General features: G+C 39.2%; 1 long non-coding RNA gene across 1 annotated transcript in view; it reads right to left on the bottom strand.

Annotated features, from left to right (window-relative positions):
* Nucleotides 1-8,204: 8,204 nt before the first annotated feature.
* LOC110743080 overlaps nt 8,205-15,352 on the bottom strand; it is a 345,865-nt gene continuing 338,717 nt past the window's right edge. Inside the window, exon 4 of the long non-coding RNA XR_002521581.2 lies at nt 8,205-8,540. This is a non-coding gene — a long non-coding RNA (uncharacterized LOC110743080). The remainder of the gene's footprint in view (nt 8,541-15,352) is intronic.

The raw sequence follows: 15,352 nt of genomic DNA, 5'->3' as shown, positions 1-15,352 counted from the left end.
CATAGATTAACACAATTTGAATAATACATCAGGTACTCCCTGTGTGTCAGGCACTGGGTTAGGGAGGAACAGATGATAGAAAGATGATTCAAAGATGATACGTGATTCTTACCTCCAAGGGATCTACAGTCTAGACCAGAAAAAAGAGTACAACATGAATGTGGCCAAAAATATACAGATACAAATATGGCCATAACATAAATAACTGCACTCAAGCTACAATACTCAATTTCAAACACAAAAATTTGTTCCAAGGATTGTTAACATAGGGAACAACGTAGGCATAAATGAATTTTGCATCTGTAAGGAACACTAGAGGAACACAGAAAACTGAACCCAGATGAATTGAGCAGCATGTGGGTTTGCAAAAACGTACGCATGCACACATCTGAACATGCGTCGGCTTCCTCAACTCACCACATGGCTTATGAAACACACCTATCCTTGTATAGTGTTTCAACTTTCCATCCAATTTCAGATAACCCTCCTTGCATCTCTTTATTATAACTCACCAGGTCAACCTGTCAGATGCCCACTTCCACAAGCCAATTTTGAGTCTTTTTCAAGATCAAGCGCCATATTTACTATAGTATTAGGTCAATGCAAAAGGGATTGTGGTTTTTGCGAGTATAATATTTATGTATTTCTTAATCATTTCATAGGTGTCCAACTCTGTTGTTGTTTTTATTAGGTTTCTATCCTCTTCATGCTAATGTGTCACTAACAAAGTTTTTAAATGTTGTGCCCCAATCCCATTTTTCCCATAAGTCCTGTGGTTTTTACTGCTCGATTTTTTATAACACAGTAGTTTTTAGCAACACATACTGTGATTATTTTTGTAGAACGAACTGTACTGTAAGCCCCTGGAGTGCATAGAGCAAGTTGCTCCTCGCCCTGGAGAGGGGAGAAGGCTTCAGAAATGGCTTCCCCAAGAGGTGAACATGGATAATGGAAATATGAAAGAACATGAGTATCTTCTTATATTTTCCTTCTTTTTAACTTGTCTTATTATAAGACCAGACAACAAAAAAAGCACTTAAAATGGCTTTTAAAAATGCATTTATTTTATTTTATTTACTCATTTATTTTGAGACAGGGTTTCCCTCTGTTGCCCAGGCTGGAGTGCACTGGCACGATCTCAGCTTACTGCGACCTGCACCTTCTGGGTTCAGGAGATTCTCTTGCCTCAGCCTCCCCAGTAGCTGGGATTACAGGTGTGCACCACCATGCCTGGCTAATTTTTGTACTTTTAGTAGAGACAGGGTTTCATCATGTTGGCCAGGCTGGTCTCGAACTCCTGACCTTAAGTGATCTGCCCGCCTCCACCTCCCAAATTCCTGGGATTAAAGGTGTGAGCCACCACACCTGTCCAAAAAATGGATTTAATATAGCAAGGCAAAAACACATGAAAAACAACTTAAAATTAGGCAGAGGGAAAATAAAAAGATCAAAATGAATGAATCTGGCGTTAAGGAAGCTTACAAAAGATGTGCTTCAAGTTCCATACAACATTTGCCAGAGATGAACCACACATTTATCTCTAAGCTTCTGAGCCTTCAATGCTTGACTCTTTATTGATTTGATTTGATCTGGAGAGAATTTTGCAAAGTCTTTACGTTATTAAAATTTACTTTATCTGTTTCTTCTTGTTAATTTTCAGTGTGGCTACTAGAAAACCTTAAAGTACATGTGCGGCTGGGCACGGTGGCTCAAGCCTGTAATCCCAGCACTTTGGGAGGCCGAGACACGCGGATCACGAGGTCAGGAGATAGAGACCATCCTGCCTAACACGGTGAAACCTCGTCTCTACTAAAAAAATACAAAAACCTAGCCAGGCGAGGTGGCGGGCGCCTGTAGTCCCAGCTACTCAGGAGGCTGAGGCAGGAGAATGGTGTAAACCCGGGAGGCGGAGCTTGCAGTGAGCTGAGATCTGGCTGCTGCACTCCAGCCTGGGCGACAGAGCGAGACTCCGTCTAAAAAAAAAAAAAAAAAAAAAAAAAGTACATGTGCACCTTACATCTGTGGCTCTCATTGTATTTCTTTTGAACATTTGTGGTCTAGGAGAATGCATGGGCTGCCCATGATTCTATGATCCTCTATAAAAGCCTATTTCTGAACAATGGTGAGTTCAAATGATGCTCCCTAACAGATTTCTATGACGAGTACTTCTACATGCAGGGTGAAGGAAAGAGCCAGGTGTTTTAGCATTCTGCTAATATGAGAGTAGCATTCATGTGCTCTTGGGAAAAGCAAGAAGCCTCATTAGTTTATGAACTGAATAAAAGGCTATACCACCTTGCTGGGAGTGAGATCAAAGAAGGAACATGAATTAATCACATGAAGTGGAGTATAGGGTGTGTGTCCTTGGATGCTGCCTGTGTGTATGTGTGAATGTCCCTACGTGTGTCTTTCTACATAGCTCCATAAGTGTATGTGCATAAACACAGCTGTGTGTGCTCTTACATGTATGCCTGTGTGTCAGTACATACCCATGTGTATGTGTGTATGTGCATACATGTGTGCTTGTGCAGGTATATGTATAAATACTTGTGTATATGCATCCATGTGTACTCTTATGTATGTGCACATCATGTGTGTGCCTATATGCATGTTTGTATACATGTTCTTTTATATGTGGCTGTATGTCTTATATGTTTGCCCATTTGTATATATACATCTTTGTATACATATATGAGCTGTGAATGTGCAAACAGATTTGTGTCCTTGTGTGAGGCGTGTGCCCACGTGCATGTGCTTGTGTGTCTGTGCCTTTGTGCATGTATGTATACACACTACTTGTATGTGGTGTAAATGGGGAAATTGTGGAGAGGATAAAATCAGTATGGAAAGATGTACTCAGAGCCCAGAAGGGAAAGGATTTCATAGTTGAAGCTTGGAATATATCTTATGTTGATAGATTTCAAACCAGAAAATGCTATGGATAGATTAGCATTTTTTGACAAGTCATATTGGCAGCACTAATGAACCAACAACTAGACAGGAACATTACTAGTGAGGAAAGGGATATCTGTACATTTCGTTAACTTCTTTAAAAATTAGAAAACATACTATGTAAAGCTGACATTCTTATATACACTATAGAGTGTGTATCATTTTGCCTTAGGTACCTAAAAACCTGAAATGAATGCTGGAACTATTCATTAGCATGTAAGTCCCAGAGGAGGGTGGTTTAATATGTCATGCACTTAATCATTAAATTTAGGTAACAACATTTCCCCTCACTATCTGCAAAGGCATTTCAATAAGCTTTCCGTGTCATCTTGTGAGAATGACCTAATGCTTCTTCCTCTTTGATTGAAAAGCAAACAAAACCTCACGTATGCAGTAATGAGCCTTGTCCTCCGTTTGCTAGAGCCAGAGCTAAAAATTGAACACAGAGCCCAGAGCAGAGGTTGCGATTCGAAAATCTACCTGCTGCTCTGCTTCCAAATGCATGTAAAGACGTGAATGAAGACTGTTTTCTTAAGATGGGGAAGATTTGCTGCCCCACCCCTTCCACTGCCATTCAACCACGTTTACCTCTGACCCACTCCTTTCTTAATCTCCTTAATCTAGCCCATTCACACAAACACAAAGGGGTGATGTCACCATGGCTGTAGTTAGTGTATCTGAGCCTTTTAGGAAGGTTAACATCAAAGGACATGCTTTTCCTACCTGCAGTCTCAGGGAGGGACTAATTTTGACTATTCAGGTTCTTCCATATTAATGGGCTCTGCTACATCAGTGAGGGGAAAAAAAATCTAGACAGAGTCCAAGTAACTGCTCAGGAGTTCTGATCAATTTTCCAACTGTCACATTCCTTCTTGATTCTACTTCGGAATATGACGCAGGGTTTACAGAATATAAAGGCAAAAAAGACCTACCCTTCACACACCCAGATTTAAGTGTAGTCCATTTAAGTGTTAAAATGGTTCCCAATTTTTTAACCGCTAATGTCAATATAATCAATCTAAACCATAAAACAGAAGTATACATGGAATAATGAGTGCAGTCCAGCAAATTCAGCCCGTGACTAAGGAATGTGAGTTCCATGGAACTGTGGGGAGACATCATTACATTTTATGTACATGTGCACACAGGCCAAAATAGAAAGGTCCCCACGCTGGATGAGTCCTCAGGCAACTCACAGATATGCTGAGTAAAAGTCTCTGCCTTGGAGAGTGAGCAGTAGAAATGCTCAGTGGGAGACACCGTAGGTAGCTGTAAATGGCTTTGAAGCAGAGTGATTTGGTCCGTTTTGTTTTGGCGCGATCACTCATGCCAGCACCTGTGACCAGTAGAATGACATTGGAGTAAGATAGGATGTTGTTAAGATTCTTCATACAGGGGCCAATTGAAGCTTTCAAATCAACAGTGGTGGTCATGAGGAAGAAGAGAAAAATATGTTAGGGCTAAGGAAAAACTTCATAAATGATTGGATGTGAAAGAGAAAACAGAGAGGATGAGGATTTACTCACAGTATTCTAGCTCAGACAAGTAGGTAGATAGTAAGGCTGCCTGAAATAGAGAATATAGAATTGGGATCACAGTCCAAAGGATGAGGAAGAGTCCACTTTTGAATATTTTGCACTTGAGATGGTTTGGGATATCTGCTGGCAATGTCTAGCAAACCGTCGGATATATGGTTCTGAAGCTTGGGACACAGGTCTGAATCACTTCTACAGATTAGATAGTCATCAGGACACTGAAATAGAAGGAAGCATGAATGTGGCTGAGGTTAACCCATAGGACTTGCCAATTAAGAAGAGTCACGACTGAGGCACAGAGAACCTGAGAGTGTCTGTAGTCCAAATACGAAAGAGACAAGACGAAAAAGCAAAAACAAAAGGGAAGAACAATTTGAGAAGAACCAGGAAAGTGCAATGTTGTGGAAGCCAAAGGACCACAGAAAACTTGGGGAAGGCCCTGAAGATGCTTCTGAGCTGAGTGCTGAGTTTCACAGAGAAATTATTCTGCAGAAGAAGATGGAGAAGGGCATATCTGAAAGGGAGACAGGCATTGTGAGATGTGAGCACCCTGAGGATGCTGTCTATACCTCTACATATTTTTTTTCTGTAGCATCAGTGCATAGCATGATGATTCATGTAGAGCAAACTTGTCCAACTTGCAGCCTGTGGGTTTCATGCAGCCCAGGATGGCTTTGAATGTGGCCCAATACAAATTTGTAAACTTTCTTAAAACATTATGAGATTTTCTTTTTTTGCATTTTTTTTCTAGTCCATCAGCTATTGTTAGTGTTAGTGTATTTTATGTGTGGCCCAAGACAATTCTTCCAATGTGTTCCAGGGAAGCCGAAAGATTGGACTCCCCTGGTGTGGAGCAAAGACTTGAATATACAATTATTAAAATGCAGTGACTTCTATAATAAAATAAAGTAAATGAACAAATTGAGTGCTCAATTGAAAATCATCATAACCACAGGTGATATTTATACTCAATTTCCCGTAAGGTGTTTTTATAAACATCATCTCATTTAAACTTCTCAGAAACCCCATTTCCTAAGGCAGTGTTATCATCTACACTTTACACATGAGGCTGATGACTTGCCTAAGCTCACACTGGTGGTAAATGGCAGATGAAAGGCTTGAACTCTGGTCTTCTGAATCCAAGCCCATGTTTTTTCAGGTGTATAGCACTGAGCACAGTCTCTCAGTGAGTTCTTTGTATCTGGGACAGCACACAACAGAAACCTGGGGGTTGTATATAACGCAGGCCCCAGCTATGTTTTACCCCAGGGTTTGTGTCATGGAGTGATGTAGCTAAGGTGACAACAGTGGCTTGCAGCTAGAGAAATGGGAGCTTCCCCTGAATTGCCTTGCAGCTGCTTACCTTTGTGAACTGTTGCTGCTCCTATATCCGACTGCCCAATAACTATACACCTCTTCTTCCTTACTGGCATAGCCTCATCTTTGTTTGCAATGGCGATGTGCTTAGAAACAATACTCACCTCCCCAGTTTCTCTTACAGTTAGGAATGGCTGTGTGACTGGCACCAGGGCAGACCTAGCTGCCGTGGTCCCAGTTCTGTATTTGATCTTTGTCCTTTGCCCTCTTGGAACATGAAAACAATGACCAGAGGTACAGTCATTATTTTATGAATATGAAGACAGAATAGGTTAAGGATGGCGAAAGATGAAGACAGGAGACTGCCCCGTGATGGCACATTTGAGCCACCACACTAGCCATGGATGGCTCACATATACACTTCTGAAGTATGAAAATCAAAGTCCTCATTTATTTAAGATGTGGTCTTTCACATATTCTGTTAATTGTTAACTACGATCATAACGGATATAAAAAACATATGTGCTGTGCAGAAGCTTTTTAGTTAAAGTATGTCCCATTGTCTATTTTTGTTTCTGTTGTCTATGCTTTTGAGGTCTTAGTCATAAACTCTTTGCTTGGAACAATGTCCAGAAGAGATTTCCCTAGATTTTCTTCTAATATTTTTATAGTTTCAGGTCATACATTTAAGTCTCTAATCCATCTTGAGTTTATTCTTGTATATGGTGAGAGATAGGGGTCAGGTTTCATTCTTCAGAATATGGTGATCCCAATTTTCCTAGCACTATCTACTGAAAAGAGTGTCCTTTCCCCACTGTGTTTTTGTCAACATTGTCAAAAATTAGTGATGGAGACATTCAGAGCCTTGACTTCACTACTATGCAAAATATCCATGTAACATTGGCTACATGGATATATTTTAAAACATTAAACATGGATAAATTTAAAAAAATTTTAAAGAATATGTATGCCATAAACTGATATGCATAACAAATGTTTAAATAATATACATGTCATATTTCACAGTACCACCTCTCCTGCTTCACTCTTGTGTCTCCCATCTTTCAGTATCTATGTTTGCAACTCATCATTTAGAGATGTAGAAGGAGTATTCATTTTTTCCGTCATGGAAATACGCAGGCAGTTTATGTTTAGGGAAGATCTTTTCAAACCAAACAGTTGAACATCTTTTAAAATAAACTAGGGATAAACAAAACTGTTGGATACTTTACAATCTAATATAAATCGCTATACTGCTACAGAATGGTAGTTAAGAGCTTGAACTTTGAAGACATACAGACTGACATGCGTTTAAACTCTGTTATTTGCTAGCTGTGTTACCTGGGATAACTTGTTTAACGTCTGTGAGCCCTAATTCACTTATCTGCATCCTGATAATTTTAACGATGTGATAGTGTTGTTACAGGGATTAAGTGGGAAAATATAAAGTGTCTACTGCTTGGCACAATCAAGAAAACCTTCACTAAAAAACCTTCACTAATGATAGATACTGATATTAAGAAAGATTATCTATTCTACTTACAATATAAGACACTCTGTACAAAATATGCCCTTCCTCACTCACTGTTAGTAGGTCTCCAGGATGGGAATGAGTTGTGATAAACCATTCACTATCTAGCCTCATCCTCCTTGGGACCAGTGGAGGGGGAGAGACACATTGAAGTAATGTCTGAGATGAAATGGAGAACTTCAAGCTTGTGACCTCTACAGCAACTAATTTTAGAGAAGGGTCTGATGGAAGTGGGAGGAATTCTGAAAAGTCACATCACCTTCAGGAAAAATGATGGCCACTATTGGATGGTTTTTCCAGAGTCTAGGACAGAGCCAGAAAACTCCTACACTCATTCAACTCAAGAAAAGGAACTGATCTCCTCGCTGGAAGCCAAAGACATAGGCCTTGGCCACTTCCTACTCCCACAGTTCCTGTTGGCTCTCAGGAAAGCGAGAGTCAACATTTTTCTGGCCTTGATGCCAAGTTATTGTAGAATGCTTTTGCAACTTTCTTATGCAACATGAAGATAAAAAAGATAACCCTTATTTATAAAAGTAGTATATTGTTGTAGAGTACTTAACCCTTTTGAAGTTTTAGAGCTCTTTGAACATCAGATTAAAGTTCAGAACTCCTTTTACAAAAATGCATGCATATCACCACTAAATTTGCTTATAATTTTAGAGTTTTCAGATAATCCATGAAGTCAATTAATATACCTACTATGGATTCACGGGCACAGGTAAATAATTCTTAGCCTGAGCATTCAATCTTCTTTTTTTATGTTTGTTGTCATTAGTCAGAAGCCCAGTATTTCATGTTTTCTTCCTAAAAGTTTTGCAGAGTAAGACAACAATGAACTACACTTTCATTGCCTTCAATGAAAGCCTGACTTTCCAGACTTCAGAAATGTGGTGAAACAAATCCTGTTTCAGGTTTGTTTTTTACAGAATGGGGATAATTTTTATTTTTTTTTCTTCTTTTTCAGATTTTTTAACCTGATTTGCAGGAGCTGGCAGTAGGATTTTCTGGAAGTCCAAGGTAGAGTTGTCTAGTCTCATTTTCTTAAGATGGTGAGAGTCCAGCCTCTTATTGCTGGGCCAACTTTGAATAGGAAAGGGTGACCACTACCTCCTGCCTTCCTCTTGTATCAGGATAGTCCCTGTCACCAGCTGCCTCCGTGGAATGGAAAGTTTCTCCTTCATGGCGGCTTTTCATGCTGTGCCCTGTTGTGAAAGGACCAAATTTGTCTTAAGACAAAATTCCTATACTTAAAGACAAAAGTGAAAACAGGAGATAGAAATCCTGCATTCTCATGCATACTTCCCACCAGATTGCAACGTGCATAAACATAATCAAATAGCTGTAATATTAATCCCTGATAAAATCAACTGAGGAGTGCTGTGTTACTACACACGATGTACATTCTTAAGCAATTAAGATGGATTGTATCATTTAATCTTCATAAGAACCCTATAAAGTAGGTACTGTTACTATGCACATATTATAGCTGCGGGAACTGAGGAACAGAGCTTACCATTAGAGAATTTACAAAACAAGATGAGGAAGAAGGAAGAGGAGGAGGAGGTGGAGAAGGAGAAGGACTAAAAGGAGAAGAACAAATATGAGAAGCGGAAGGAGGAGGAAGAGGAGAAAAAGAAGGAGGAGAACAAAGAAAGACTACTTTCTTTACATTATTAAATTCAGCCTTCATAATAAATACATGAATTTTGAAGAAACTAAAGCTCCCAAGATCAACTGACTTAGAGTATTCAGTTGCTCATAAAACAGTGCCAGTAACATAGGAGGTATTTATCCTATTCAGTAATAAACCATAGGCCGTAAGTACCAAATTAGGACTGAAATTCAGGTCTCCTGACACCTTTCTACTATACCACTCCTGTCTCTCTAATACAGTAAAAGTTTCCCAGCACACAGATAACATTTTCTTTGTTACTGTTGGGTATAGTGAACCTAAAAACACAAAAAGTGAAAACACTGTGCTATTTCTAGTTCAAACTATGTCAAATTAGACCCCTTCTCAGGTCATTTTAATTTCATTCTTACACAGTATCTGTTTTTGTTCCCCTCTTCTACCTTTTGGTTACTGGAACTCTTGGCTCAACCTTCCCCATATTAACAGATCTTTTGCATGTAAGTGGAAAACACATTCAAGGCAGGAAGCTCATTTGGATCTCTAGGTTACAGCTTCCCTTGTATTCTCCATCTCTTTACACTATCCAGTATCAAAACCTGTCCCCAGGATGGGATCAAGTAGAACCCTTTTACACCTTGGCGGGGATTTTCAAGCACAGCTGCCAGTCTCAGTACAGTTTTATTTAAACCCTAATTCTAATAATGCTCCAGATCATTACAGGATTATTTTTGGCCATGCACTACACATCAGACACCTCAACTGCCTTCTCATGACATGAAATGGGTGTCTTCCTGTGAAAGGTATTTGAGATACTAACACTTCTGTTTGTGAGGTCAATATTTTGGGGGTCACTTGATTCCTCCCAAGGCTTTTGAAGTGAAAGTATAGGCATTCAATAACTCCAGTTTTAGATGAAAACTATTTGAAATGAGCTTTTGCAGAGTCTCCCATTCTCATGAAGATGTGACTGTCAGTCTCCTCCTAGAAATACTGAATTCTTCTAGGGCACACTAAAATTTTCTACCTAGAAGAAGCGGTAAAATGGATTCGCTCACCAAGGGTTACGCTTAAGAAGAGAGTCTGAAAGTGACAGGTACTTCTAAAACCTATTTGGAAATTGTGTCTGCCTGGATTTATTTTCATTTATCAAATATTATCTTGCTACCGTACCTAAGGTGCTGTAACTAATGTCTCCAATTGCACTTCCCTACATCCTGGCCTCGTGCCTGCCAGCCCTGTGAGAGAAGGGCGTCAAATGACATCAGCAAGACTGCTCTTTAATAGCCGGCATTATTTTATTAAGGAAAATCTGTATTGCCCTTTTTCCCTCTCAAAGGTGCCAAATGGACAGATTTTGATTTTTTTTGGCCAAGGGAATTAAAGACCAGGGAAGTGGCTTTGCTCCCCCTCTGGCACTTCCACGGCAAGTTCAGGATGCGCCTGCTGAATCCAATCACTTTGAGCAGCTAAAATTTAAGGTTTGAATTTCATCTCAGAAATGCACAAAGCCTGAGAGTTGGTGACAGTATCAGAGTGAGGGTTGTTGTCGGTTACCTGTTATCCTGTTGCTACTCACAGCTGGCCCAGGTGTATTCCCCCCAGGTAAGGCAGGAGGCCCTGCTGAATGCCACATCTCTTTGTTGCATATTATCTTGTTAGTTAAGCTGTCAAGAAAGTTGCCAGTGAGGAGGTTGTGGGGTGGAGGGACACACAGAGTTTAATCCAATTAAAACTTCACTGGCTTTTCCACATTCCTGATATCCTGGCTCAAACTAGGAAGAATCTTCTCAATGAAAGGGGCATCTTGAGGGTAAAAAACTAATCTTAAATATTTGTGTTGCAACAAAGCATAACATAAAGCATAAAGCAAAAGAGAAAGGATTTGTGGCACGAGAGATTAAAAAGATCTCACGTCTAACTCTGTTCTCAGTAGCCTTGTACACAGTGCCGTTTTAGGTGTAAAAACACTCAATGAACAAGTCAGGCAGGAAGGTTCTGGGTAGCTCCTACCCAAGAGAGACCTTTCTCAATAGAATTTTGACCCGACTTCTAAGAAAGGATTTGGTGATCTCAGGAAGATCTTTCTTCAGAGGCCTGGGGAAACAATGACTGCAGCCCTGGATGCACTAGAATTAAAACTAACAAATGTGCTCAGATTTAAATCTATGCCATCACATATTGACACATATTGACACAGATGGTACATTTTAGTGCTAAATCTATTTTTCTTTGCTCACAATGGAAAACATGCATGCAAGCTCACTCAACAGAATAGTTTCTGAATGAAATATGTATTAGAAGGAAACCTATGTATGAAGCAACCTCAGAGCCCTGCAAATGTCTTCTGAAAGGACTGCATAGACTGAGTGAGAGCAGGGCACCATCCTCTCATAGGGTGAATGAAGGAAGGCAGAGGGTGGAGGACTATGGAGCATGCACAGGTGAATGACACAGGAGAGAAGAGAATGCCGGCTTTGATAAAAGCAGCTGACTTTGATATTCCAAGACTATATTTCCATTTCCATTTCACAGAAAGCATGCTCATTATGAAAGATCTGATGCTTTCAGAAAATAATACTGTATATGCTTTCAAAAGCAGTTTTGTATCCTGGAAAAATATTTAAGATATGTTGTTAAGTGAGAAAAGCAAATTGAATTATGTGGTTGCATTTTTGTTTTTAGAATCACACACACACACACACACATAGAGACACACACACACACACACTGTATGTATTTGTACTTACCTGATACATAGGACACTGTATTGGCCATCTCCAGGGAATGGAGGAAAGGGAGAGGTGAGAATAATTAATTGTCTTAGTCCATTTGTGTTGCTACGAAGGAATAAAGGAATACCTAAGGCTGGGTAATTTATAAAGAAAAAAAGGTTCATTTGGCTCATGGTTCAGCAAACTATGGAAGAAGCATGGTGTCAACATCTGCATCAGATGAGGGCCTCAGGAAGCTTCCACTCACGGTGGAAGGTGAAGGGGAGCCAGTGTGTGCACATCACATGGTGAGAGAAGAGGTGAGACAGGGGAGGGAGGAGCCAAGCTCTTTTCAACAGTCAGCTCTCAGAAGAACTAATAGAGAACTCACTCATTACCCCAAAGATGGCACCAAGGTCTTCATGAGACATCCACCCCATAACCCAAACACTTCCCACTAGGCCGCTCCTCCAACATTGCAGATCAAATTTCAGCATGAGATTTGGGGTCGGGGGGGGGGGACAAATAGCCAACCTATATCAACTATAAATTGTTTCACTAGTACACTTTTTTATAATTAAAAAACTAGAGATTCTAATAAAACAGTAAAGGAATTATGGTTACACTGAAGTAAACTTACAATTCTCTCACAGTAGTAAACATCCGAAAGAGCATGTTAGCCTCGTCTTCCCCGGACCATAGAAAAGTGTGTGACTAATGGTTAGTATGAATTAGTGTTTCATAACTGAACTAAAGTAATCTTTTCAAAAATGGAATTCTGAAGTTTCATCTAGCTAGAAAGTCTTGTTAGAAAGTCTTATTAATAACAGCTAGAAGAATAACTGTCTTTTTATGAGAAAAGTGAATATCTTCCAGTGGGGATTTATACTTTTAATGTACTGAAGTGATTTTAAATAGGAGAGAACTTACAGGCCCATTTCATAATTTAATTTTTTTTAATGATCTATTTCTGTATACCAACCAAAGTCACAAGCATAAAATGTTGCTTATCATTTGCAGGAGGGAACAATCCATAGACTTCTTGAAACCTATCCAGGGGCCAACCTAGCAATGAAGAATTGTACCAGATATGCTTATCAGAATTACCTGTGAAATTTACCTGAGTGTGAAGCAATAGATTAAGCCTGTCCATCCCACAGCCTGCAAGCCACATGTGGCCCAGGACGGCTTTGAATGCAGCCCAACACAAATTTGTAAACTTTCTTAAAACATTATAAGATATATATAATGTTTTATATATATAAAAGATATATATATATATGTATGTATTTTTTTTTTTAGCTCATCACCTATCATTAGTGTTAGTGTATTTTATGTGTGGCCCAAAACAATTCTTCTTCTTCTTCTTCCAGTGTGGCCCAGGGAAGCCAAAAGATTGGACACTCCTGCGATAGCTATTAGGTAAAGAGGAAAGGAGATAGTGTGGTATTTTTAAAAAAATCTTTACAGGTGAGTTTTGCTTACTCCAAAATGATCATGTTTGCCCATTGGGGTTCCTGAATCTTTGGTTAAGAACATTGCCTTGTAGTTTTTTATTTGTTTCTGCTTTTGTGTTTTTGTTGTTTTCACTGTTGTTGTTCTAATGAGGAGAGAGGAAGAAGGAGCTCTGGCAGAAAGCAGTTGAAATCTATGGAGAATGATTTCAGATGCAAGCTGTGTTTAAATGAGAGTAGGCCTAGGAGTGCTTCCTTGTTATTCAGCTGAGAAGTCCCCTGAAACCCTGCAATGAGCAAGGTTCAGGTGAGGCACAGTAAGTAGCCCAAGGGCATTGTGGTATAGTCCAGTCTGAAAATAATCCCCAGATGCTCCCAGAAGACAGGGTTATCTGTTCCTCCATACACCACCTTCACTGGCATTAACTTGTCCAAGTCCTTCAAAACCTATGAGTTGGGACCATGGAAAACCTCTGAGTTGGGACTGAGGCTAAGGAATTGTGTAGGCTCAGTAGCTCCTTTCTGTCACATTTCTTAAATTTGGCTGCCCAGTAGAATTGCTTTAAAATCCTGATACCTTGGCCATATCCCAGAGCAGTTAACAGTAGCTTTATAAAGCTCCTCAGGTGATTCAATGTGTAGCCACTGCTTTACAGCCCTTTTTGGTGAAACTTTCCTCACAGTATGGCTGAAGCCTCTAGACATTAGTACTCTTACTTAGATTTTACATTTTACCCATGAACAAAGTGTATACATTTACTGTGTTATTTCCTTTTAGTGAGGCTGTGAAACTGAGAAGTCAAAATTTCAACATGTATGGAATGAGACTGGAAGATGGAAACCTGACCAGGACATCACCTCATTTCATTTGGCAGCAATCTGTTTTTATTTTAGTCTCTCTCCAATTCTATGTTCACTTTAAGAAAGCAATCCCTATAAACAGAGTAATACAGCAAAGTTTTGTGGTAATCAATTATCCATAAGTGTGTTATCCTTCACAATTTAGGTCCTTCATTAGCAATTAATTATAAGTAATTAATTATGGATTAATTTTATTTTTCAAAAAATTGATTAAAAGGAGAATGTACACAAAGAAATCAGCAAGTTTAGACTGTGAATGCTGGAATTATATTAGACTATGTTTAGGACTTTCAGGGGTATTAGGAACTAAATTCAAAATAGCTCAGGCAATAACACGAAAAAAAAACCAACAATAATTTATTGGCTCATCCACTTGATCCAGGTGCTCAAAAAATTTTGTCATCCTTCTTTTTCCAAACACTTCATGTTTCTTATTGTTACATTTTTATTGTTTTATTCGTTACCTTTTCAAATCCCTTCTCACCAAATAGAAGAAAAATGGTCACTAGGTATTCCATCTTCCACGGTCCCCCAAAAAATTCTCCCTGAGACTTAGAAGGAGCCCTTCACTTCCAGCACCTTTATAGCACATCTAGCAGAAGGGCTGGCCCTGCTTTGGGATTTATCATTGTGGACAGAAATGTAGGGCACCATGGTTGGCCAGACCTGGATCATACGACCTCTTTGATATTAAGAGCAGGCTGGCATGTGAGTGACAGTCCCATGAGAGCCACCTAACAGAACAGCACGGCTCATAAACGGAAGAGAAGCAATGTAGGCAAATACCATACATCTACCGTGGTATGCAAATTGTGCTCCAATTTCCTGTTTTTTTTTAACCAAGAATATAATTACATAGGAAACAAAACTACCTCTAGTATTGAAATCAGTCAATATCAAACAACACATACTATATAGTAAGATGTTACAGATAAGTTTGTTCATCCATAAATATTCTATCTTAAAGTTACTATGCCATGAGACACTAGACTGAATTTCTATTTTTTTCAGAGATAACTTTCTGTGGACGTCAAAGTAAATTTCATCAGAGTAATTCCTCAGTTATTAACAAAGAAAAACATCACAATAAAATAGGTCTGGTAGACATGTGCTTCATTATTCTCTTATATTTTTGTAGCCTTTATGTTTTATGACATAAAACATAAATTAACAGTAGATGAATATTTTCAAAGCAATGATTCATATAACTACCAATATAACCACTACTCAGGTCATTCTTCCACGATCCCCCAGGTTCCCCCTTCTATAACATTACAAACTCTTCACCTTAAATGAAGGTGATCTTTTAAACAGAGGTGACTTTTTCACTTTCTTTATAGTTTTACTACTGATGT

This window comes from Papio anubis, chromosome 6, assembly GCF_008728515.1.
Source record: "Papio anubis isolate 15944 chromosome 6, Panubis1.0, whole genome shotgun sequence".
NCBI classification, from domain to species: domain Eukaryota; kingdom Metazoa; phylum Chordata; class Mammalia; order Primates; family Cercopithecidae; genus Papio; species Papio anubis.
The sequence above is the reverse complement of the archived record's forward strand: the minus strand, read 5'-3'. Positions and strand labels throughout refer to the sequence as shown.